Source organism: Muntiacus reevesi, chromosome 2 (assembly GCF_963930625.1).
Source record: "Muntiacus reevesi chromosome 2, mMunRee1.1, whole genome shotgun sequence".
NCBI lineage: Eukaryota > Metazoa > Chordata > Mammalia > Artiodactyla > Cervidae > Muntiacus > Muntiacus reevesi.
Window position 1 is genome coordinate 166,495,715 of NC_089250.1, and position 26,646 is coordinate 166,522,360.

General features: G+C 44.8%; 1 pseudogene; it reads left to right on the plus strand.

Annotated features, from left to right (window-relative positions):
• The first annotated feature begins 635 nt into the window (after window positions 1-635).
• On the plus strand, window positions 636-11,083 carry LOC136157305 (elongation factor 1-gamma pseudogene; annotated as a pseudogene).
• Window positions 11,084-26,646: the final 15,563 nt, after the last annotated feature.

Here is a 26,646-nt window from a genome sequence, read left to right on the forward strand (position 1 = left end):
CCCTCCCGGGGTTCCGGGCCGCCACCGCGGGCCGCCGTCTGCCCTCCCGGGGTTCCGGGCCGCCACCGCGGGCTCCCGTCTGCCCTCCCGGGGGCCCGGGCCGCCACCGCGGGCCGCCGTCTGCCTTCCCGGGGTTCCGGGCCGCCACCGCGGGCTGCCATCTGCCTCTGCTTCCAAAGGCGCGGCGGAGCGCCTGCTCTGTCGCGGGCAAGGCCCGGCCCGGCGGGTGTGGAGACAATCATGGCCGGTGCGCAGGTGCGTCACACCGCGCTGTTACCAAGCGCTTGCAAGCACACTGGCCCGTTCGACAGCCGCTCATTCATTCGTTCCCTTCTGCAGCCAGGGCAGTGGCGGCTCTGGCACCAGGAGTCAAGATGTGAAGAAGAAAGCGACCCTTTCCTCATGCCAAGAGTCCACAGCCTAGAGCAGAAGGCTGATCCCCTAACCAAGAGTTCTGCCCGCCCTGGCGGGGCGCTGGGAGAGGCCATGATGAGGGCAGAAGGGCAGGGGCCAGACGCTGCCGGGCGGCGTCACCGAGACCACACCCGACACCAAGACGCACCGTCAGGGTGGGCGGTCAGGCAGGAGCCGCGCGCAGAACGGGCCACCCTGCCGTCTCCCCGGCTTCACCCAGGATGGCCGAGCCTGTGAGCCCAGAGGCCTCTCCCTTCCCCCCGTGCGGCCTCCCCGGGGTCTCCTTCTCCTCCCTGGGCACAGCTGGTTGGGGCCCCGGGCAGCTGGACGGGGCGAAAGGAGAGAGGAAGAGGAGGAGGAAGGAGGGAGCTTCCGGCGGTGGTGGGGGCGGCGTGGGGTGTAGGACTCCAAGCTGAAGAATAACATGATCTTGGCAAGCTGCCCCGGGTCCCACTTCAAGCACCGGGTTCACTTAAATCCTTCTTTGCTGCTTTCCAGAGTCAACAGGATTTGTTGACTCTCCAGTAGGGGAACAATCTTGAGGGAACAAGATTTTTAAAGTGCCTGTAAGTGAGATGTTTTCCCTAATCTGAATTTGGGGCATATTGATACTTGGGGATATTTCAATTTTGATTGAGGGCTATGACACTTCTTTAGAACATCTCTGTAGAGAAGGACAATGAATGTCAGATTATGCTTTTAGATGTTGCAGAGATGAAAATACATCTTGGCTATTTATCAAATTAATCACCTTATAATCTAAAGACAAATGGGATTCCTAGGGCAGTATTCAGCCAGTAATTTAATACTTAAGTTTTTCTGATCAATAAACCATTGGCCTGTTAGAATATTTAAGTCATGCTTAGAGTCATTCAGCAAAAAAAAAAAAAAAAAAAAATCTATTAAGTTCTTTGAAGGGATGTCTTTAATTTAAAATGTCATTTTCTATTTAAGCATTACATTTTACATTATTATAAAACAACACCAAACTTAATTTGAATAAAGATATTTTTTAAAAATTTTAAGCAGAAATATGTTATAATTTATTAAATGTTTTATTCAACAAGTACTCAAGTGCTAATAGAGCGTGTGTGTGCGTGCATACACACACACACACACACACACACTATGGACCACCACATTGTACACCTCCGGGGGCACCATTCATCTTTTGGATCTCAGGAAATGGTCCGGGACTGTGAGAGGCTCTTAGGATACTGTTGTGGATGTTTGTGACCCCGAAATTCATGTGTGAAACCTTAACTCCCCGTGTGATGGTATTTGGAGGTGAGGCCCTTGGGAGGTCATGAGGTAGAACCCACATGATGGGGTTGTGTCTGTTAGTAGCTCAGTTGTGTCCAACTCTTTGTGACCCCATGGACTCTGGCCTGCCAGGCTCCTCTGTCCTTGTGATTCTCCAGGCAAGAATACTGGAGTGCATAGCCAGTTCCTTCTCCAGGGATCGAACCTGGGCCTCACACATTGTAGGCAGATTCTTTACCATCTGAGCCGCCAGGGAAGCCCATGTCTAAACCACACTTGATGGAGTCAGCGCCCTTATGATGAGGCTAAGAGACCAGAGCGCTCTCTGTCCCTCTTTCTCTCCCTCTCTCTGTGCTACGTGAGGATACGGCAGGAGGACAGCTGTCTGCAAACCTGGAGAAGAGCTTTCCCTAGAACCCAACTGTGCTGATGTCCCAGCCTCCAAAACTCTGAGAAATCAGTGTTTGCTGTTTAAAACACACCAGTCCAGTACACTTGTTACAGCTTCCTGAACTACGATGGATGCCACGGTGATAAGTCACAGTCCCTGTGCTCGAGGAACAAGCAGTGGAGTGTGAGACCATCTGGGGAGGGGAACCTCAGGGTACTGAGGAACAGGACCGGAAAGAAATGAGCCCAGGGCACCCTGGACCCCCGAGAGGGCACCAACCCCGCCCACCGTGGGATCTGGGAAGTGCCAAGAGTGACTCCAGGAATGTTAAAGCCACGAAAGTCTCTCTAAAGACTCTCTAGCTGAGAAGTTAAAAGATTTATCCAGGCGAACCCAAGGAGCTTTAAAAGTAGAGTCACAATTTACTGCCTGTCCAAATGTAGCATGTTTACACTCACGGGTTAAAGGTTATGCGAGTTATTGGTGCTTTAAAAAAAACTTCATAGTAAAATATATTTGAGACCATGTAATGATAAGAAACATTTGGCATGTTGAAGGGGGAAAAAATGCAGCTGTTGTAGAATTCTCCCCTATAAAAACATCTGACTCTGTGAACTGGGCTGGGAGGAAGTGAAGTTTCAAAGAAGTCCATTTGGAGTCACGCATAAACTGGATCTGCTTAATGCAAAGAGTGCATGTTCTGTCGTAAATGATTTCCACCTTGGCACCTTGGACATGGAAACACAGCCAGCGTCCCTCTACAGCTAATTTGTTATCGTGGCCTCTGATGTGGGTTTGGGGCAGTTGTGTGAAATCTTCCTAGAATTCCATTGCAAACCTTCAGAGGGAGAAACAGCAGTGGTGGCTTTGGAAATCACTGCTATTTGTAATAGGTCATTGTGTCCGTCCTCACCACTGCTGACCAGGAAAATGAGCTGCAAGCCTTCAGTGATCTGGAGTTTTTCCCAGTGGTAATGTTGGATCTTCAGATGCAGCATGAAAGTGTGGAAAGAAACACCCATTCTGGAAGCATCTTCTAGGAGAGAACGTTGAGAGCGTGCATGTGTACGCAGCTGGTCATGGAGATGCAATAGTTATTTAGCATCTTTGTTTTTAAAATCATTTTCTAAGATGTTTATAGGACTAAAGGCAGGGCAGTAATCCTAGCTGGTATCTGCCAAGTGCTCCTGTGTCCCAGGTAATGTAGTAGCCAACCTACACATCTGGTCACAGGAGAGGCGTCACTGCGGGGAGGTGGGTAGAACAGCCCGCTATATGCCAGGCACAAGCTCAGGTGCTTTATATCCGTTATTTCAGCCGATCCTCACAACATCCTTTTGAGAAAAACACAAATACGAGCTCCATTTTACAGATGTGAAAGCTGAGGTTCAGAGAGGCTCCTGAGTTGATCAGGATGACTTCTATAGGCCAGTTCTCTACTGCTGAGCTCCACAGCCTCTGCTTGGCAGCTCTGGGCCATGCCACATGCTCAGTGGCTCAGTCGTGTCCAGCTCTTTTCGACCCCTTGGACTGTAGCCCGCCAGGTTCCTCTGTCCATGGAATTTTCCAGGCAAGAATCCTGGAGTGGATTGCCACTTCCTGCTCTAAGGGATCTCCCCGACCCAGGGAAGAACCCACATCTCTTGGATCTCCTGCGTTGGCCGGCAGCTTCTCTACCACCAGCGCCACCTGGGAAGTCCTAGCAAACTGCAAGTGTGTGCTCAGTCGCTCTGTCATTTCTGACTGTGCGACCCCGTGGACTGTAGTCTGCCAGGCTCCTCTGTTCATAGGAATTCCTAGGCAAGAATACTGGGGTGGTTTGTCATTTCCTTCTCCAGGGGATCTTCCCCACCCAGGAATCGAACCCTGTCTCCTGTGTCTCCTGTGTGGGCACTTGGATTCTTTACCACTGCGCCACCGGGGAAGCCGCAAACTGCAAGGGAGCTGCCCACTAAAGCCTCGGAAGTCCCAGTGCTGTCAGACCCACTGATGTCGTTCAGTCTCTCAGCCGTGTCCGACTCTTTGCGACCCCATGGGCTGCAGCATGCCAGGCTCCCCTGTCCATCACCATCTCCCGGACATGTCACACCCGTAAGTGCAATTAAACCATGGGCACCGACCAGCCGCTGAAAAGTACTGAATGTGTGGTGTGTAAGAGGCACTCCGGGAACAAGACTGCCTGAAGTTTGCAAGAAACATTTTGAGTAAAACAATCTGTAAGCAGTAAAACCCCGGGGTCTGAGAAGCCTATTTCTTCATCTTTCTTGGAGAGATTGAGGCGACTTTAAATTACCCAACAAATTAGTTCATTTTAATGTCAGAATGTATTAGGGGGAGGGGGATTCTGAGGTGAAAGAAAAATAAGTGTAATTGCTTCTTTTTTTCAAAATCACATATTACTTTGTTCATTATGAAATAATGAAGCATTATTTAATCCCATTATGAAATAAATGAGATTGAGTAAACAACACATCTGCATTCATGCCGTGATAGAAAGTCAGGAAATGTTTGTCCCACTGACACTTGAAAGTATCAGCTCCATTTTTCTCAATAATGGAACTGTAGGTGTTTTCATTACAAAAATATATTTTATAAGAAATACAAATCTGGCTTTATTAAATGAACTGTTAGGGGACCTTTCCTAGATGGTCGCATTTTGAAATGTAGATTCACGTCTTCAAAATGAAGCCCATCTGTAGGCAGTGATCAATATCTAACAAAATCATCAGTGAAATGAAAAAAAAAAAAACTCAATAGAAAGACTAAGGTTAAATCCACGAAAGCCCTATTTCCATATGTACACCTGCCCTCTTGTGGCATTCATCTGTATGGTCGCCTACCATGCATTTTGAAGACTTTGAACATGGATTATTTTAACCAATATCCTACATAGCTGTCTATCAACACACCTAACTACAGAGCCTCATCCTGGAATAGTTATTCTTTCCCACAGGCGTTTATCTGCCCGACCTTAGAGACAGCAGGGCATGCTCACATTTGGTGAACATAATACTTAGGAAAAATTCTAATTAATTGGCATTTTGCTCCTTGGTCCCGCTGCTAAGACTGCATAAAAATTTACCCCAAAATATAAACAGCCATTCAGTGAGTCAGGAATTCAGGAAGGGGATGGTTTCTCTAGGGCCTCATGTAGGAGACAAAGACCTAGAGCTGGGACCATCTGAAGGTGTCTCCACTCAGATCTGGGGGTGGAGGCTGGCTGTAGGCTGGGGTCTCAGGTTCTTCTGCACTGGGCTCTTCACGAGGTCCAGTTTGGGCTTCTTCAGAACATAGAAATCAATCCAGTGTTCATTTATTGGAAGGACTGATGCTGAAGCTGGAGCTCCAGTACTTTGGCTATCAGACGCGAAGAGCTGACTCATTGGAAAAGACCTTGATGTTAGGAAAGATTGAAGGCGGAAGGAGAAGGGGACGACAGAGGATGAGATGGTTGGATGGCATCACTAACACAATGGACATGAGTTTGAGTAAACTCCTGGAGTTGGTGATGGACAGGGAGGACTGGCGTGCTGCAGTCCATGGTGTTGCAAAGAGTCAGACATGACTGAGCGAGTGAGCAATAGCAATCGCAGAGCATCAGAGAGTGTCCTGAGGGAGGCAGAGAGAGAATGTCAGCAGAAGCTCATTCTTATGGCCTAGCTTCAGAGGTCAGGTGTAGCCACGTCCTCTCATTCTGTCACCAGGAGCCAGCCCTGATTCAATATGAGAAGGGACAGCATATTGTCCCCTGAATGGGCATGAAAACAGTGATGCATGGATCTTTGGGGACTATCTTGAAGACTGACTGCATATATTTCAACAACGAACCAGCATTGTATTTTAGCGGTATGTGGGATGTGACTGCCTTCATCTGCTGCCCATGGCCCTAGTGTGCTCTCCAGCTAACTGTGGGTCAGCATTTAAGATTGAAGGCCCCTGCTCCTCCAGGAGAAGGACCGAGGGAGAAGTCCCAATCAGAGTAAGTCATCCCAGGGAAGAAGTGAAATCATAGAGAATTTAGTTCTGGAAGGAAAATGGGAGGGCAGGGGAGGGGCTCTCACCCCTGTCCCAACTCTCTACCCTCACCTCCACCTGCACTTTAACAGGATTTCATCAAGGACTCTGGGGGAAATGTAAATGACTAATACAGATGAAAACACACACCTCAATTTCATTAGTAACCCTGGAAATAGACATTGAAGCAACAATCAGATACCCCAGAAGGACTTTTTCAGGCAGGAAAAGTGTGGTCAGCATGCTTTCTCAATGGGTGCAACCTCATTTAATCTGAAATTTTACTGTTGTCTATAATTTTCTGAGTATATTTTGAGTCTTAATTCAGTTTTTTTTTAAATTTTTAAGAAGATGAGTATTTTTCGTCTTAAAAAAAAATAGTCTGTATTTAGAAATACCAGGGCTTCCCAGGGGGCACTAGTGGTAAAGAATCCGTCTGCCAATTCAGTATACACAAGAGACTCGGGCTCGATCCCTGGGTTGGGAAGATCCCCTGGAGGAGGAAATGGCAACCCACTCCAGGATCCTTGCCTGGAAAATTCCATGGGCAGAGGAGCCTGGGGCGACAAAAAAATAGAACACAACTGAGCGACTGAACACACCACAACTGTGAGATGGAGATTTCACTCCTGATCTCAAACACTCTGCTTTCTTTTATTTTTTAGAAAGGAGTGGCCCCAGGGGCAAGTCTGGGGAGTGTGGGGATCCCAAGAAGATGCCACTGGACTTGGGCCACAAACAACAGACCAACAGGATTTTCCCCAGGACTCCTCTTTCTGATAGGGTGTGGGAAAACATTCGAGATGGAGAGAGCAGCGTGACCCAAGGTGGTGTCAACGAGCACCATATGCTTGGGAAGTGATGGGCGCTCAATGCCCAAAGGTGACCAAGGAAGCGGGTGGTTAAAGTTGCACGTGGAGATTGATGCTAAAGGCCATGGCAGGGAGGTGAACTCGATTCACTGATGGGAACCTCCAGTGTTTTTTAAGCAAGGGCTCCAGGCAGTTGGGTGTGTTTTAGGCTCATCACTCTGAGCAAGGTGGCCATGGAGGAGCAAAGGCATATGACAATAGAGGACTACACGGGAAGGATTAACTGGGCAGTGGTGGGAATGGAAAGAAGGGAATTATTAAAGAGATGATCCTCAGGTGGAATGGCAGGATGCTGAGAGTGAGGAGGGTGGAAGGCATCTAGCTTCAAGCTTTGGTGACTATATAGACAGCGGTGTCTTTAACCAAAATGTGGGCTACAAGGGCGAGGAGTGCTTGAGCTCACATGTGGAATTGCTGAGTTTTCATGTTTATGGGACTTATAAGGATACAACCCAAACCCGGGCCTGCCTTGGGGAATATTCATCTCATTAAAGTTAAATCACTTGTGTCTGCCTGCATGTCTCTTCCCCACAGGAATGTAACCTCCCAGAGGGAAAGATTGAAGGCAGGAGGAGAAGGGGATGACAGAGGATGAGATGGCTGGATGGCTCGATGGACATGAGTTTGAGCAAGCTTTGGGAGTTGGTGATGGACAGGGAGGCCTGGCGTGCTGCTGTCCATGGGGTCACAAAGAGTCGGACACAACTGAGTGACTGAACTGAGAGGGAAGACACACTCCTTTATCTTGAATCTCCTGTGCCCCTGGAGAGGGTGCAGCCAGTTTTGCTACATCAGTGGTTGTCTAGGTAAATAACTGAGCAACAAAATGCATGCAAGGAGGCGGGAGGGGAAGTTAGAGGGCAAATAGCAGGGCTCTGAGGACCACCAGTGGAGAAATTAGTTGGGGAAAAAAGGGAAGCCAGGGAAGGTGCTGGCAAGGAGCAGAAGAGAGGAGGCAAGAGATCCAACCAGTCAGCAAATGCATCGACCAGTTCATCCATGTCAGCAGACAGAGTAGCAGCGATGAGTCCCTTGGACACAGTCCCTGGTTGCAAAGCCAGCACTGGCCTGCTCACCCAGACCGCGTGGGCTGCAACAAGTCAGAACTGGTTCTGTCCCCTCCTGCAGTCTGCTCCCTGTAAACAGTCACTGTGAGCAATCCGGCTCCTATCGCCTAAGCTGTATTCAAAACAATGGGAAATGCCTAGAGAAAGGAATCATACACTCGGTTCCTTGCCACATTTTTCATATCATACTGATGGAGAAAAAGTTTCCTAAGTATTATTAATGACTTGAAAGATTTCACTAAGTGGAGAGACCTGGGAGGGATTATTTTTTACTAATGGAGCTCCTTGGGACATCCGTAAAAATCAACAGTCCTCCAGATGAAAGTGAGAGCCTCGGTCCTCTGACACTTAACTGAATTTCTTGGTTTTTAATGGATTTACTTAACGTGGGAAGCCTCCTGTGATGCTCTTTGTTCTGGGGACTAGGTGCTGCTAGACAATTAACTAATTGTTTTACTGATCGATATCTAATTTTTTGCTGTTTTCATAAAACCGAAGTAGCAGCAGAAAACGTAGAAAACGGAAAAGAAAAATCTCCCCGAACCCTGCCCCCCTCACAAACGTCTGATTACAATTGCACATTTCCAGTCCTCTGCCCTTAGCAGATAGTTTTGTAGTTGTAAACACAGGGGACATTGTGCCCTGCTTTTTTTCACTTAACATAATCTGATTCTCTTTTATGAGCAATGAAATTTGAGACGAGGTGCTGCTCACACAGTTTTTTTCTTGAAAGACCATCATTGCAAGGATTGGTGAGTATTTTCTAAGCCCCATCGACTTCAGGGAATCAGGAAATTAAACTTTTTATTTATTGGTCTTTGACTTTCCCATAAATGGACACAGTTCTACCTTGTTTGACTGCGCTGTAAAAGCAGGCACTGGCTGAACAAAGGCCATGCCGATGAGTAATTAGGCAGCAGGCAGAGACCAGGCAGTACTTTATGGGCCCATTAGTACTGGCCCAGCTGCTTTCAAGGTTCCAGTCTGCAACTTGGGCGTTAGGCACTTTTAGTTTCCTCAGTTAAAAAAAAAAAAAAAATATTGACCTACCTGTTTTTTGTTGCTGTTGTTTTTGTCCAAATATTTAAAGACAGGAACTGATCTCTGCAGTCCTTTAAAGGAAAGGATAACTGGTGTTTGTTACATATGTGATTTTTTTTTTTTTTTTTTACTGTGCTTGGTCTTTGTTGCTGCTAGGCTTTCTCTAGCTGCAGTGAGCAGGGAGTGAGTGGGCTTCTTCCTGCGGGGGCTTCTCTTGTTGCAATTGAAGCATGGGCTCTAGGGCATGTGGGCTTCAGTAGTTGCGGGTGGTGGGCTCAACAATTGCGGATCCCAGGCTTCAGAGTGCTGGCTCAATAGTTGTGGTGTACAGGCTGAGTTGATCTGAGGCATGTCGAATCTTCCCGGACCAGGGATCGAGCCTGTGTCTCTTGCATTGGCCGGCAGATTATTTACCGCTGAGGCACGAGGGAAGCCCCTGTGGTTGTTTTTTTTCCTAATAAGCCATGTTCTGGCCCCTATCTCTATGAAATCACCACGAAGCCTAGGACATTGTACACGTGTCCTGACAGCTGGAGGGCCTGAAGACCCTCATCACCACTCAGTAGAGCTGGGCTCAGGTCCCTGTGTTCCAGGCACCACCCTACTTCCATTTCGGCTAAACCAGTCGCACCCCCTGAATTGCTCCATGAATTTCCCACCAGCAAGGTTCCAGCCTTTGAGGTGGATTCTGTGTGTTGGAGGGTGATGTTGCTGCCTGCTACGTGAGCCCCGAGGACATCCTCCCGAGGCAGTGGTACAGCTGGGGCTGTGGTACCCGGTACAGTGGTACAGTGGGTGGGCTCGGCCGATGGCGGCAGGACGGTGCCCCCAACCCGGATCCGGCGGTTCCCTACTGGGGCATCAGGCATCATGACAAGGAGGCCACAGAGGAGGAGGAGGAGGAGGCGGTGAGGCGGATTCTGGGGCTGCTGGACGCTCCCCTGAAGACTCGGACTTTTCTGGTGGGCAGACGTGTGACGCCAGCTGACATCACCATTGTCAGCAGCCTGTTGGGGCTTTATTCACAGATTCTGGAGCCTTCTTTCTGCCAGGCCTTCCTTAATACCAACTGCTGGTTCCTCACCTGCGTGAACCGGTCCCAGTTCTGGGTTGTCTTGGGGGAGGTGAAACTGTGAGGAAATGGTCCAGTTGGATCCTAAATGGTTTGCAGAGAGCTAGCCTGAAAAGGACACCCCATGGAAAGAGAAAGGTTCTCAAGAAGACAGGCAGAGGCCCCAGGTGAAGCAGAAGGAGGGGAGGAAGGCGGCTGCCCTGCTCTCGAGGAGGATCTGGGTGAACGTGAGCAGGTGCTGGCTGCTGAGCTGAAGGCCAAGGACCCGTCTGCTCAGCTGCCCAATAGTGCCTTCTTGTTGGCTGGATTTAAGCACGAGTACTCCCATGAGGACACGCTGTCTGTGGTGTTGCTGTATTGGGGAGCACTTTGATCAGGGTGGGATTCCCTGGTGGCTCAGATGGTAAAGCGTCTGCCCGAAATGCGGGAGACCCAGGTTCAGTCCCTGGGTAGGGAAGATCCCCTGGAGGAGGAAATGGCAACCCACTCCAGCACTCTTGCCTAGGAAATTCCATGGATGGAGGAGCCTGGTGGGCTACCGTCCATGGGGTCGCAAAGAGTCAGACACAACTGAGTGACGTCACTTCACTTGATAAGGGGGGCTGGTCCCTGTGGTACTCCAAATACCACTTCCCAGACCTCCCTGAGCTGCAGCCTTATCACTGAACTGTTCCAAGCCTTTGGACAAACTGAAGAAGAATGCCTTTGCCAGTGTCTTTCTCTATGGAACCAACCACAGCAGCCCCATTTCTGGAATCTGGGTCTTCCAAGGCTGGAGCTTGCCTTTCTGTGGAGCCCAGATTGGCCTGTGGACCACCAGTCACGTGTATGGTGGAAACTGGATCCCAGCAGTGAGGAGACTCAGATGGTGGTTTGAGAATGCTTTTCCTGGGATGGAGCCTTCCAGCATGTGGGCAAAGCCTTCAATCAAGGCAAGGCCTTCAAGTGAACATCTCTTGCCATTGCCTAGCTGCTGTACCTGCCCTTCAAGGAGAATGGGGGTCATTAAAGGAAACTGAACAATGGAAAAAAATAAAAGCTGTGTCTTGAATCTGATTAATCTTGTGTACACTTGAGTGCTTGGGGACTTTCAATATAGATGGAGTGATTCATTCTACAAGGCCGCCCCAGCTTTCTGGAGTGTCTCTTTCATGCTGAGTGGGGATGGTGGTCTGACCTCCGCACATTTTCGTGACATCCCCAAGAGGCTATGTGGTTATGACACACTCCTCTGAGAGCCCACTGGGGTTGTTCATCTTAACCAGAGTCCTGGGGGGAAAGCAATTTTTGCCTTGGGCACTTTTCCTCATGAAATGTATCTCTTCATATATATTTAGTCCAGAGCAAAAATTGTTACCTTCTCTAACTGTGATCACAGCTATTAAATAAATAACTAAAGGGAATCTACCTTCAGAGGAGAAAAATTGGGGAGTTCTTTTCCACCAGTGTGACCTCAATAAAAGATTGTCATCTTTGTAGACCCATCTTTACTTACCTGCTGCAGCTTTGTAAAACAAAACGGTCATTGCCGCTTCTAGGATGGAAAATGTCCATTTTATTAAAATTCAGAAGGTTAAAAAATGCCCAGATCTGCAAACACTGGTTTTAGTGGTTGGTGTTTTGAAACACTCCCTTGTTCATCAGCGCAATACAGCGTTGGTGAAGGACAGACAGAGAGCTAAGTGTTGTGACAAGGTCAAGGTGAAAGGAATGGATGTGAGCCTGTCCCCAAGGCCCTGCAGCCTGGAAGGAAGATGAAGCAGATACTCAACAGAGCAGTGGGCTGAAGGCTCAGAGGAGAAAAGAGAAGCATTACTCTCAGCTTGGGGTCAGGGTGGAATGGCATGGTCTTCCCTTAGCAAGGCTGGATGAGGGGTCAAGGCTACATCAGACCCAGCACCCACCCAGTGTTCCTCAGTTCTCTAGGAACTAATGCAATCCACTGTTGGTGCAAGAAAATTACAACTTGGAACCTGACTTTGTGAAGATACAATGTCAAAGAGTCTTGATAAGTAGTGGGCACGACCCACAGCTCCATTCATTCAGGAGAAAAGACCTAGAAGGGGTCACCCTGCCGGCCTCACTGACTGGCCACTGGAGCCTTCCAGGTGGCTAGCTAGAGTGCCTATGTAAAGTGCTTTCACCCTTCTCCTGACACTGTGAAAAACATTTTGCATGTATCCTCTCATGAATATGATGGTTAGATAGCATCACTAACTTAATGGACACGAATTTGAGCAAACTATGGGAGACAGTGGAAGACAGAGGAGCCTGGCATGCGGCAGTCCATGGGGTCACAAAGAGTTGGACATGACTTAGCAATTAAACAACAAAGCATCCCCTCATATGATCCTTAATCCTAGGAGGTGAGTTCTATAAGTAGTCCCCAAAAAAGAATGTGAAAACCATACTTAGGAGTAACTTGTCCAGTTCTACAAAGATAAGAAATAACTGAGCTGGGTACCAAAGCTGTGCTCACCCTGTAAGCTAAGACCACCCTTCATAACTGCCCACTGCAAAGGCATTCTGGACACTCTTTTGAAAGTCCCTTCCAATAAAGCCTGTATGCTGGGCAGGTGTATCTTGGGGCCTGGGGGTACAGCAGAGAGGTGGAAGGGCACAGTCTTCTACTGTCCCTAAATGCTGCCAGCATCCAAGTCTGAGAACCTGGCCATGTCCTGGTGTCAGCTCCTGCCCCAGCACTCCGCCTGCTTTCTCACATTTTCTCCTGATTTCCTTGCCCACCAGCCAGCGCTCCTTCTTTGAGGGACAAATGAGCTTCGGAGCTGGAGTTCCATTGCATCTCAGACTGGCCCCAGTTTCCAGGGCTCTTTCAACCTCTCTCCTTGGCGATGAATTTCTAGGACACTCAAATATTTACTCCTCAGGTTGGCTCAACTATTTTATAAAGGTGATTTGTTAAATGGATAGCCAAATTAGATCCAGTTTTGATATCTTTGTAAAGGATCCAAATATGTTCACAAATATACTTTCCTCAATCCTGTGCTCCAATTCTAAATCTGCTCCATGCGTCGAACCACATTGTACTACTGTGCATGCACACTTGAGCACGTGCACACACACACACACACACACACACACACACACACACCCTGCTTCCGTGCATGCTCAGGTGAGTTCCTCTCCTTTCCTCACTTCTTCTGCAGCATCCTCAGTCCCCCTGTAACTTCTCCAAAAGCTCTGGTGTGCTGACAATGAGTTTCATTGGGTCTCACCAGCAGATCTCAGCCCTGGAACCAGCCAGGGCTGGGTAAATGAACTGATCTGGGTGGGACCCAGACTCTGGCACTGCTGAAGGCTCCTCAGGAGGTGAGATGGACAACCAGCCTCAGGAGCCTTGGCTGGCCTTCTCATGTCTCCGTCTCCTCACTCCTGCCTGCAGGGACAACTTCACTATCGTCGATTTCTCCTGTCTCACGCCTGACCTGTTGAACTTGTTAGGAAACCTCAATGTAGGATCATGGATTCTCTGAATCCAGACGATCTCCCAGCTCCAGGGCTTCCTTCAGCTGGGGCCCTGCCCGCCTTCCCCAAGGTCCCACATCAGTCATCTGCTAGAGGAAGACCCACCGTCACCTCTGTAAGGCATAGTTCCGGTGAGGCAGAAAAGGAAAGACGACCTCAACAGAAGTAGGTTGCCTTTATTTAGGCAAGGAGGGGCGACAGTCGGCCTAACGACCAGGCTGAGCGCCGAAAGGGATCAGGGAGGCTTCATACTTATAGGGAGGTTTGTGGAAGCGATAAGGGAAACGTCAATCAGGAAGGAATATTTTGAGTATTCTTTTGCTGAGATGACACTTGTAGTTGGGCAGGGGGTGATAAGTCTTCGGGGCCGGTGTAGGGGGTGGAAGGTTTCCAGACAGGGGGTGAGAAGTCCCAGATAGATGCAACTGGCCTGGAGCATCAGGATGGAACTAAAGTTATGCTTTGTTTTCACCGAAGTTAGGTGATTCAGCAAGGAGCATTTGAGACTGTAGTTCTCTTTTCTAGGCCCAAAAGACTCCTTCATTACCTCCTTGTTAGCAAGTGGTCACTCCAGGGGGACCCAAGTTCTCCCTCTCCACCTGAAGATTTCTCTAGTCTCCCCCGACCCCTCACGCAATGTACCCCTCACCCAGAGGCATGATCCCCCTTCCAGGCACACACCCCACCAGACAAGCACCAGCCTCGCCTGCTCCTCCTCCATCTTCAGGCATCCTAGTCCGTCTATGGCCATTCTCTCCTCTGCCTTGGTCTACAAGCACTGCTTTTTCCTATGCTAATAAAAATCCTAAAAAAGAAAAAAGTGGGGAGGAGTCAGGGGCTGGAAGAGGCATCTGAGGACAGAACCAGAGAGGTGGCCATGTGGGGGGACTCAGATCAGCATCACTGGCCTTGAGGATGGAGGCAGGGGCCATACACTAAGGCTCCGGAAACTGAAAACGGAGAAGAAATGGATTTTCCCCTGGGGCTTCCAGAAAGTCAGACAGCCCTGCCCACACCTTGAGTTTTGCCCACTGAGAGCCATTTTGGACTCTGACCTCCAAAACGGTGAAGATAATAAATCTGCATTGTTTTAAGTTAATATATATATATATGTGTGTGTGTGTGTATATATATATATATATATCCCCTTTTGCTGATCTTTCCTCCATCAAGCTATCATTTAGCTATCATTTCATCTCTTGCCTGCATATCCAGCCTCACCTTGAGTTGACCCTTTCTGCCCAGCTGTTTGCCGGAGGGCTTCTCCTGTCTTCCCCAGGCACCTAGAAAGGAACCCAGCTGCGATCACACTCATCACCTTCTCCCCCAACTCAGAGGCTTTGTTCTATCTTGAATAGCTCGATTTATCTGAACAGGGGCTCAATGCTGCCTAACTTTACCCAAGAGCAAACCCTGTAACTTCACGCTCCCAATTATAAGGTGGGAAAACAGCAGACCTAATTCCGTCTGCTGAATAAACCCTCACGATTACTCTATTAATTCTTAATTTCACCTATCATTATGCTTTCAGTAAGTCAATGAATAAAACCAAAATAACTGCTTATATCCATAAGTAATCAAAATGTATTTAGTGCTTTAGCAGTTTGTTTTTCTAATTTTCCTTTAATTAGCTGAGAAAGAATTAAAGTCAATTCCTCATCCCGCAGATAAAAAATTAGACTCGGCTTTTGCCCTTACACATATCCAACTTTTAATGTACACAGGATACACAAATTCATAATTGTTCTATAATGTAATATGTATCCAATATTAAACACATTTCTATGACATTTATCTTATCTCCCTGATCACAGATAATATAATTACAATTATGCCCTTTCAAAGTATTATCGTCTGATCCACACTTAATCAGCATTCTTAGCTTGAAATCTTGGCTATTGCATGCAGGGATTGCAGAATGTTTCTGTCCTCTGATAATCTAGATGATGGGCATATTGAGCAAGCATGGGTCTATTGCTGTTCACCCTTGTAGTCCAATACTCAAAAAAAGGGCTTGAAAATTGTCATTGAATGATGGATAAACACATAGGATGTTTGGGAATGTAAAAATAGTCATCGAATGATGGATAAACACATAAGATGTTTGGGAATGTCTTATGTATGTTCACACTGGTATCCATGAGAATGTGGCCGACAGACAGTGGGGCAATTGAGAGGGGTGGGGACAGGGCCACATTAGAAATGAGCTGGAAATCAGCCCTAATTCTGTCGGCCGACATACCCGCCTTAACCATCACTGACTCAGTGGACGTGAGTCTGAGCAAACTCCAGGAGACGGTGATGGACAGGGAGGCCTGGTGTGCTGCTGTCCACGGGGCCGCAAAGAGTCAGACACGACTGAGCTACAGATCCTAGTGGAAGAAGCTAAAGTCTCAGATGGCTGTATATCAGCAGAGCCAAATCCTTCATTTAGAGCTCTAGAATGTCACAGATATTAGGCGTTGGTTTCAATACAAAATATGCTTTGGAGGAATAATGTGATTTCCCCGGCAGGCTTATGGTGAGACTTTCCCATCTTCTTTTGGAACCGCGTGTGATGACATTTGTTGGAGAAGGATTGGATACACCACTCATGGCTGGTAACAGTCACGGAAGCTTAGAGGAAGGTTGTAACAGCAGGAGAATATTTAAGACAGCTTCAGTGTTTCTCTTTCAGCCTTAAGGAATAGATAGCAATGTGTTCTTGGGCAGAAGAGCCTGTGCTCTGCTATGGTCCCGGATAAACCTGTGAACAGCTATATGGCATCCGGGTAATGACCGAGTTGTTCTTTCTTCTGGGAACTAGGGTTGTCTGCTACCGATGATACAGCCTGCCTGGGGCCCAGGCAGTGGAAACGACAGTCCTTGTATCTGAACGTTCTGCTCCTATTTGGTGGGAGGTAGGAATGCTCCTGAGCCTGTTATCCCCCAATTCAGGAACTCGCAGATCTATCTGTTCGATTTCGATGGGGAGAGAGAAGAATGCATCTGAAGTTCTTTTGGTTGCTGTGTGCAGAAATCACACGCTACGCCTCACAAACTTACCGATTTCATAGAGCCGTCATCAAACGAGTGAGTTACGGTTCTCTTTATTCCACTATTCATCCAATGAGTCAGGTTCTGACAGGGGGTTGATTTGTTGTTTAATATTTGGGGGGATTATTTTGGTATAGCTGCAACGTGTTTACTCAAATACTGTGTGTTAAATGAGATGTTTTCATTTGTTTTGATAGATACTTATAAAGGCAATGTACCGCATTTCACAGTTACACACAGCCCTTCCGAGTTCACAACGCGGCACCTGGATTCCCACAAAACCTCCCCCGTGTGTTTGGGACACGCCAGCCTCATTTCACCCAGAGAGCAAGGTTTGTGCAGTGCTGTCAAGCCTCAGAGCCCAGAGCCGAGCCTAAGGGGTCTTCCCCAGTCACTGGGACCAAAGATGGTGGGTGGCAGCAAAGAGCTCAGAGGAGGAAATTTATTCTTCTTGCTTGTTTTATGGTTCTTAGGGTGTTACCATAACAGCATGAATTCTTCCCTGAACTCGGCAGAACATATGGGAAACCTATACTTAGCTTATCATTTCAAACCCTTCCTCCCCCACACCCTCCTTCCCCGCCAGGAGGCCTCAATATGGTACCAATTCTGTAGGTAAAATAAAAAATGTTGAATTGAGTGAAGTGGTCGCTCTCCCAGACTCATGGGCGAGCAGTGATGTGTCCTGAGCTGTGACTGGAGTTACAACTGAGCACTAACCTGCAAAGACAAAACTGTTCTCACAGGGGTCGTTGTATCATACATGGAAGGGGAAACAGCCACCACATCAGACTCAAGTGTGGAGCCACCAGAACAGACATGACTGCGGCCAGAAGTGGCCACAAAATATGCAATACAAAGAGAGAGCACAGAGCAATCCTTAAAATTGGTCATAAATGTCAAAACAGACCACGTGAGAATGCGCTTCTCTGCTGGAAAACAGTGTTTATGAGTTGATCTCATACAGGATCATCACACTGCTCTTTTAAACCAACGAGTCTAGGGTCTGTAGATCAGATTTTTGCAAGTATCAATTAGGATGTCAATAGTTATGCACGTGACTTCAACATACACAGTAAGTAACTGAATCTTCCTGGTCTGGGTCTCGAATGGATACAAGGCACCATCACTCCAAACATGATTGAATTCTAAGCCGTCAGCTGTTCTTTTAGTGTCTAAGTCATTTCTAGGATGGCACAAGTCCAAGTCTAATTCATTAAAACAGAAGAAATCTATAAACACCTGCATGTCATTGATTAGTAAGTTGGGGTTTCTTTAACTGGTTGTTTATTCTTCTGTTGAAAACAACACACTAAAGAACCAACAATGGCACGTCATTGACATTTTGCCAAGTTATTAGACTTATTTTTGTAAAGTGGGTTATTTTATTTGGGATGTCCCTAAAACATTGGGAGCCCCTAAAACCTACCCCTCTGTTTAAGTGCTGTATTCTTTTAATACAGCACTTCTCAGTTCCTTGGACTGAGAATTATGAGGGCCTTGGACAGTGTTGCTTTTTACATAGAAATCAACTAAGTGAAAAAGACTGGTTTCAAGGGCAACTTATCTAATTTGTAATTTCTGGAGATGGTAATTATACTCTTCACTCCCAAAGAGGAGAGGCTGATCTTCCCCCATTCCCATGTCCCTGCTTCACAGAATTGCTGATTTGGCTCTATATACTTTTTTGGTAATTTTTAAATTTCATCACCAGTACATTGAATGTGGGGGGGGGGGTCACATTCAGTTATTTTTAATTGGATATAATTGCTTTACAATGTTGCATTAGTTTCTGCTGTACAGCAGGGGATATATGTTCACATATCCGCTCCCTCTTTAGCCTCCCTCTCAGCCCCCCATCCCACCCCTCTAGGTCATCACAGAGCCCCGGGCTGAGCTCCCTGTGTTACATATGGTAGTGTATCTATGTCAGTGCTACTCGCTCAATTCGTCCCCCATCCTGAACTTGAGAGTCCGGGACAGTGCAGTCTCTGAGAGGCTTTCAAGTACTCACTGATTTTGAATATCTGCATCCGGGACCCAAAAACAGGACTGGACACCATAAAATCTGCCTATAAATAGAATCTGGCATTCTATTAAGCCAAACAAAAACAAGGCATCTCTTTGAAACTGGGGACAAGAGAGATCACCTACAGTTTCCCTCAAAAAAGGAACAGTACGTGGGAATACCCGTGATCACTAGTTTAAGATACACAAAATGTTCCTGGATGGTCTCTTTATTCTAGTGTATCATTTTAAACTTTTCATTTTTTTTCTGTTTGGCCACTGGGCTTCCCAGTTGGCACTAGTGGTAAAGAACCTGCCTGTCAATGCAGGAGACGTGAGAGATTTGGGTTCAGTCCCTGGGTCGGGAAGATTCCCTGGAGAAGGAGATGGCAACCCGCTCCAGTATTCGGGCCTGAGAATTCCAAGGACAGAGGACCCTAGTGGGCGACAGCCCATGGGGTCGCAAAGAGTCGGACACGACTGAAGCGACGGCACATTTGGCCACTAAGTCGCGTCTGACTTGGCGGTCAGTGGGATTTTCCAGGCAAGAATACTGGAGTGGGTTACTATGTCCTTCTCCAGGAGATCTTCCTGATCCCAGGAGTCTTTTCAACCCAGGTATCAAACCTGCGGCTCCTATGGCTCCTGCGTTGCAGGCAGGTTCTTTACCTCTGAGCCGGCAGGGAGGCCGTATCAGTGAACTCCACTAGAGGTGGGCTGAGGTGAGCTCAAACCCTCCCTCTTGGACGGGATGTCACTACTGTAACTTCAAAGTCAACACAGGGAGTCTGGAATATTTGATTTGTCAAACATTAGTAGTTTTCAGAGTAAAAAACTATCATTCACTCGATTGCCCAGACATGAAATCATATATTACAGAACGAAAGCCAATGTTAAAGCGTTTAAAAATTTACTCCTTGCCAACTGTGATCAACATCCTCTGACCCTGCCCCGCCTGTGTCCCCATATGCCACGCGAATGTGGATGTGACACGGTAGGAACATCCCCCAAGGGGAGGGTGTGACCGGTATGGACAGAAGCGTAGTCTTTTGGCGTCAGAGGACAACTTTGAGGACATCCGTTTTCAACGCTCTCCTGAAGCATAGGAGATACTATAGGTGGTTGACTGCTGCAGCGTTCAATAATATATTGGGTTACATATTTTAAAAAGTTCTTTTTCTATTCCGTTCTAAACCTTCTATTTGAATTGGGGAGAAAGCCTTGGGTTTGGTGATAGCGTGTCTAAATCTCTAATACTAACATTCCTTTTCAAAAATTCGTGGACAGCCCTCAGACAAGAAGTCTTGAGGAAGCAGTCTTGAGGTGTTTGGGTGGAATTTAATCACTCTGGGTTAGTTTTTCCCCCCCATTGCATTTACTTTTAGTTACTTTTTATTGATGACAAGTGATATTGATTTTCCAGGAGATAGAAAGGAAGAGTAAGGTGTGCACATCAGGGATGCTTCAAAGATGGTAACTATTCCAGGGGTGCCAACATGAAGGCAGTGGATTTTGGAAGAAGCAGCACCCAGGACAGGCTTCCCTGGTAACTCAGCTGGGAAAGAATCCACCTGCAATTCAGGAGACTCCAGTTCGATTCCTGGGTCAGGAAGATCCCCTGGAGAAGGGATAGGCTACCCACTCCAGTATTCTTGGGCTTTCCTTGTGGCTCAGATGATAAAGAATCCGCCTGCAAGGCAAGAGACCTGGGTTCGATCCCTGTGTTGGGAAGATCCCCGGAAGGAAGGCATGGTAACCCATTCCAGTATTCTTGCCTGGAGAATCCCCGTGGACAGAGGAGCCTGGCGGGCTACAGTCCATGGGCTCTCAAAGAATTGGACACGACATAGCCCAGCACCCAGGACACTTGAGGGGTTGTTTACTGGGACTATCTGCCAGAGTTGGTCCACATGACATTCTTTGTACCAGTGAGTCAGATCTGAGTCTGCACCAAAGCAAAAGTATTGAGAGCACATGGTTACTTGGGCTGAGGGGACAGGGCACCGCCCCAGGGAAATGGCAAGAGAGGAGCTAAGAACGCTTTTCCAGAAGCAGAGCTGGTGGCTACACCCCAGGCAGTATATCCTGTCTCAGCCACCCTCACACCAACAGTGTGAAAACAATATACACACCACTCACATAAAACTCAAAACCACTAAGTGTTTGCACATGCTAGAAAGGCAAACAGACATTGCAGTACCCAAGGAAACAAAATGGAAAAAAATAATGTATTAGAATAAATAAAATTATTATCAGACAGAATTAAACATCTCATTGATAAATAAGAGCCAAACAGAGATCCTAAAAACTAAAATGTTGTTTGGTTATAGGACAATCTTAGTACAATGGCTAAATAGCAGAATGGGTTGTGGAAGAGACAATTTGCAACCTAGAAGACAAAGTTTAGAGGTTATTCCAGAATTCAGGGCAAATAGACAAAGAGAAAATATAAAGGAATATAGGAGTCAAGGGAGACAGGTCCAGATCTTTCAATATCCATCTAAGAAGCATTCTAGAAGAAAAGGGAGGGAAATGGAAGAGAGAAAATAATTGAAGAAGATTTTCCGTAACTAAAAAAAAACCATCAAAATTATAAAATTAAAAATAAAAACCCAAGGGTTCTCAAATTGAAATATCCCACTGAATTTACAAGTATACATATCATGTAAATGTTAAGACTTGATTAGCCATTTAGCAAGGTAAAGTTTTGTAGCCAGCAAAAGAGGCTACTACGTAACACACACACGCTCACACACACAGGTAAAGCTGGTAAAATTTGAATAAGGTCTGTGGGTTGTACCAACATAAATCACCTGGTTGTGATATTTGTGGTAGGTAGCATTCTAAGGGGATCTTATTGACCCTCATTCTTGTGTAATCTCATGAGTGTGGCAGAACCTGTGAATATAAAGCAATGTCATTCCCATACTTAAGTTATATAGAAATGGGGATTTTCCACATGTAATTAAGGCCCCAAGTCCATTGATCTTAAATCATGAAATTTGCATTTTTGCCGCAATAAATTATAGAGAGCACAAGCCTTCATCAAACACAGAACCTGCCCCACCAAGATCCTGGGCTTCCCAACCTCCAGAATTGTGAGAAATCAATGTTTATTTTTAATAAGCAAACAAACAAAAAAGATATGGAGATTAGATCTAGTCATGTGATCCCTTAAAAGGGCACAGGACGCTTCCTGGTGAGAGAGGTTACAAAATGTGAAAGGGATATGAACTTCTTCCCTGGTTTTGGAGAGGAGGAGACCATGCAGCAAGGAAAGCAGTAACTTCTAGGAGCTAATAATGTGAAGTATCTGAAAAAAACAACCTTACCTGCATTTACAAGAAAACAAGAAAGGCTGCAAAGAATTGAGCTATGCTTTCACCTTGAGAAGCTAGGGAAAAAAATCAAAATAAGCTCAAGAACAAAATTAGTAAACATGAAAGCACAAATTATCAAGATCAAAAGCAAACAGCAGCAACAAACACGTAGATCTGGTGAAGAGAGCAAAGATGTGTGAGCAACATTCAGCATGTCAAAGACAGGAAGCAACTTTAAAGCACAAAAGAGAATATATTAAAGTACCACAAAATTTTAAATCCATGTGAAACAGATGACTTCCTCAAAAAATAAAAATGTCCAAAACTAGAGGAAAAAAGAAATAGAAGCACCATACAAACAGATCTCCATAAAATAAACTGAAAAGATGTTCAAAGATGCACACCTGTAAACTACAACAGGTCCAAGAGATTGCATGGCAAATTCTACAGACATTTGCAATTTATATAAGCAGTGTCAGAGCACAATAAAAATAGACTTTAAGATCCTAAATAAAATATTTGCATATCAAATCCTGGATTTGTCAAAAGAATAATACATCATAACCAGCTTGAATTTGTCCTCAGAATGCTAAAATGGCTCCACGTTAGAAAATCCATGAATATACGTTATTATATTAACAGATTAATACAGAAAATTTACATGATCATCTCAATAAATACCAAAGTTTCATGTGCTATAATGTCACCTCATACACAGTAAGAACTACAACAAAACTGTTCAAATCATTCAATAATCTCAAACAAAAGGAGTCCCGAGCAAGGCATCGTTTCACTCTGTCTCTGTCTCAACACACACTCTTAACAAAAACCAGTGGTTCTGTTTATAATAGCCAGGACATGGAAGCAACCTAGATGCCCATCAGCAGATGAATGGATAAGGAAGCTGTGGTACATATACACCATGGAATATTACTCAGCCGTTAAAAAGAATTCATTTGAATCAGTTCTAATGAGATGGATGAAACTGGAGCCCATTATACAGAGTGAAGTAAGCCAGAAAGATAAAGAACATTACAGCATACTAACACATGTACATGGAATTTAGAAAGATGGTAACGATGGCCCTATATGCAGGGGAGAAGAAGAGACGCAGAAGTACAGAACAGACTTTTGAACTCTGGGGGAGAACGTGAGGGTGGGATGTTTTGAAAGAACAGCATGTATATTATCTATGGTGAAACAGACCAGCCCAGGTGGGATGCATGAGTCAAGTGCTCGGGCCTGGTGCACTGGGAGGACCCTGAGGAGTCGGGTGGAGAGGGAGGTGGGAGGGGGGATCGGGATGGGGAATACGTGTAACTATATGGCTGATTCATGTCAATGTATGACAAAACCCACTGAAATGTTGTGAAGTGATTGGCCTCCAACTAATAAAATAATATTAAAAAAAAAAAAAAGAAAAGAAAAAAAGTAAAAAAAAAAAAAAAAAAAACACCAGTGGTTCCAGAAGCCATTACACAAGAGATTCTTACATTTTACTACATTAATATACATGCAAGGCTAAAACATGGTGTACACCACACTAGTGCAAGATGTTAATAACAGAGGAAAGTCTCAGAAGTGGGAATATGGGGGAGAGAGAGTATATGCTTTCCTTTGATCTTTGTAAAACTGTTCTGAGAAATGAAGTCTATTAACATAAAAATATATGTGCCTAAGTTTATACATCAACAAAGAGAAACAAAACACAACCAGCTACAGAAACATTGGCAACATGTTTTCTGTCTGTCCGTCTCATAATCTGTTAGTGAAGTGGTGAGGTGAAGCATGGCCTCTCTGAGAAGCTTTGAATTAAAATTTAAAATCCACATACTCTTCAATTGAACAAGTTTATTTCAATGAGTTTAACATATAGAAATATCACAACTGAATGCAAATGTTTATCTATTAACGTGTTTATTTCTAATTGCTCATAGTAGGAAAAGACTGAAAACTACCTAAGTGATTATCAGAAGATTAAGGGACTGTGACATATCCATGTAACCAAATACCAAGCAGCCATGTTTCCAAAAGGGAAGCAGATTTGTAAGCACCAAGAGAGAATGCCGTATTCATAAGTGTGGTTGGTGGCGGTGCGGCAGAAGGCAGCAGCGGCAAGTGGAACCCTTGGTGTTTACTAAGAGTAGGTGTGTTTGAGAGACAGAGAGGGAAAAATCCATGCCGTAGTTTACCAAGAGAAGGCTATTAAAAGAAAGTCAACAGGCAGATGAAGGGATAAAGATGTGGTACTACTCAGCCACAAAGAGGAATAAAATAATGCCATTTGAAGCAACATGGATGGACATAGAGATTATTTACTAAGGGAAGGCAGTCAAACAGACAAATACTATATGATAGCACTAATAAGTGGAATCTAAAAAAAATGTGACAAATGAATTTATTTACAAAAAGAAACATACAGACACAGAAAAAAATTATGGTTATCAAACAAGAAAGTGGGGAAGGGATACATTAGGAGTTTAGGATTAAGGGCTGCAAACTACTACATATAAAAAGAGAAACAACAAGGTCCCACTGTATGGCACAGGGAACTATATTCAATATCCTGTATAATAATCAACTATAATGGAAAGAATGTGAAAAAGAATATGTATATATACATATTATATCTGAATCACTTTGCTATACATCAGAAACTAACATAACACTGTAATAAACTACACTTCAATTTTGAAAAAGTAATAACTTTCTAAAAAGGCCACAGAGCTGGCACTGGGAGAGAAAATGGAGACTGGGAGTCAGGAATGTGAAAGAAACCACTTTTTACCATTTATTTTTATTTTATTTGAATTTTTTCCCATGTATATATACTTAAAGATATATATCTTAGGGGGGGAAATCCAGGAAAGTAAGAATGCAAAAGAATATTCTTACCTAGATAAAAGTTGCCTATCTCAAATCCACAACAATAGTCAGATGTCAGAGTGACCCATTAGAATCAGCCCCAATAAATTCAGACATTAAGAAAGCATATGCACTATCTGTGCTAATATTCAAATTGTACCTGATGCAAAAAGATGGGCAGGGGCTATAAATTCTAGAAATTATGTAAATTATGACATTCACAAGTGATATAATTATCCACATAGAAAATCCAAAAGAATCAACTGAAAAATTAATAAAACTTTATTTTTATTTTATTAGAATATTTTTTATTTATTCTAAGAAGTTTATCCAGGTAGTTAAATACAAGATTCACATATAGAAATCAATAACCTTTTTTATGCATCAGATAAAACTAACCAAAAAGTATAACTCACACACACACATACATTCAAAATATAGCCACATTTCAAAATGCACAGGACTAAACATAGAAAAGAAACATACTGTACTTTTGTGACAAAAATTATACAACTTTATTAAAGAATATAAAATAATATTTGAACAAATGGGGAGATATACCATTGTATAAAGATGTCAATTCTTCTATAAATTAATATCTCAATTAAGGGAAATTCCTATCAAATTGCCAGTGGATTTACTTGAAAGCTTATTCTAAAATTCATCTATAGAAAAAAATAGTTAAATAGAAACCAGATAATTTTGATGCAGAATGAAGGTGACACTATGCCATTCAAAGGGCAAAATAGAAATGACCCCTGAGTGGGAAAAGATGGTTGTCTTCACTAACAGAGAAATGCAAAATAAGATAACAAGATAGTTTTTGTCCTTAGATATCTTTGAATATCTAAAAGATAATTTTGGGGGGGGGAGAGAAATAAAAACTCACAGATACTGTTGGTGGAAGTTTACTTGGTCTAGTCTTTTTTTAAAGGTGATTTGGAAGATTAGAACCTTGTGCAAGGAATTCCCTGGTGGCCCAGAGGTTAAGACTCCATCTTCCAGTGGAGGGGATTGGGGTTCAATCCCCGGTCAGGGAACTAAGATCCCACGTGCTGCACAGTGCAACCAAATGTTAAAAAAACAAACAAAAACCATGCCTATGGTCCAATCCAGCAGTAACAAGGTAACTCTCAGACCTGACTCCAGAGCACATGTAAACACCCGCCCAAAGAGCCTGATCAAGCATGTCATGTAGCACCGTCTTTCCAAACTAGAAACAATTCAAGTGCTCATTAGAAAGACAGTTTTTTTTTTGTTTTTTTTTAAACATAGCACAGCCATCTTAGGGGCTACAGTGCAGTAGTTTAAAAAGCGAACCAACCAATTCCTGTTGACATTGCAAGAACTTCAAGATCACTTATGTACTGCAAGACGCGTGTTCTATGTGACAGTTTATGTTCAAAATCTGTACATAGTTGTGCACATACATGTGATTGTAAATGCACAGAACAAAAACAAATGGTGAGCTTTTTTCTGGGGACAAGAATTAGAGATGCAGTAAAATCAGTGGGGACTCCAGCTTCCTCTATTTTGCTTGAAATTTCAAGATGAAAATGTAAGCCTATATTAATCATGTAGTTTTAAAACTCTCCCTGAAATTAGTATGGCAATTTTTAAATATAAGCACATTTTCCTTTCAAACATGTTCATTTAAAATGTGTATATCATCACATATCTTTATTTTAAAAGGGCCTGAATATTTTTCAACCTTATTAAAACCATAAGAATATTTTCAAGATGGGGGAGTGGTAAGGTTATCTGTTGCCATTCTGATTTCTCTATATAAAGACTTTAA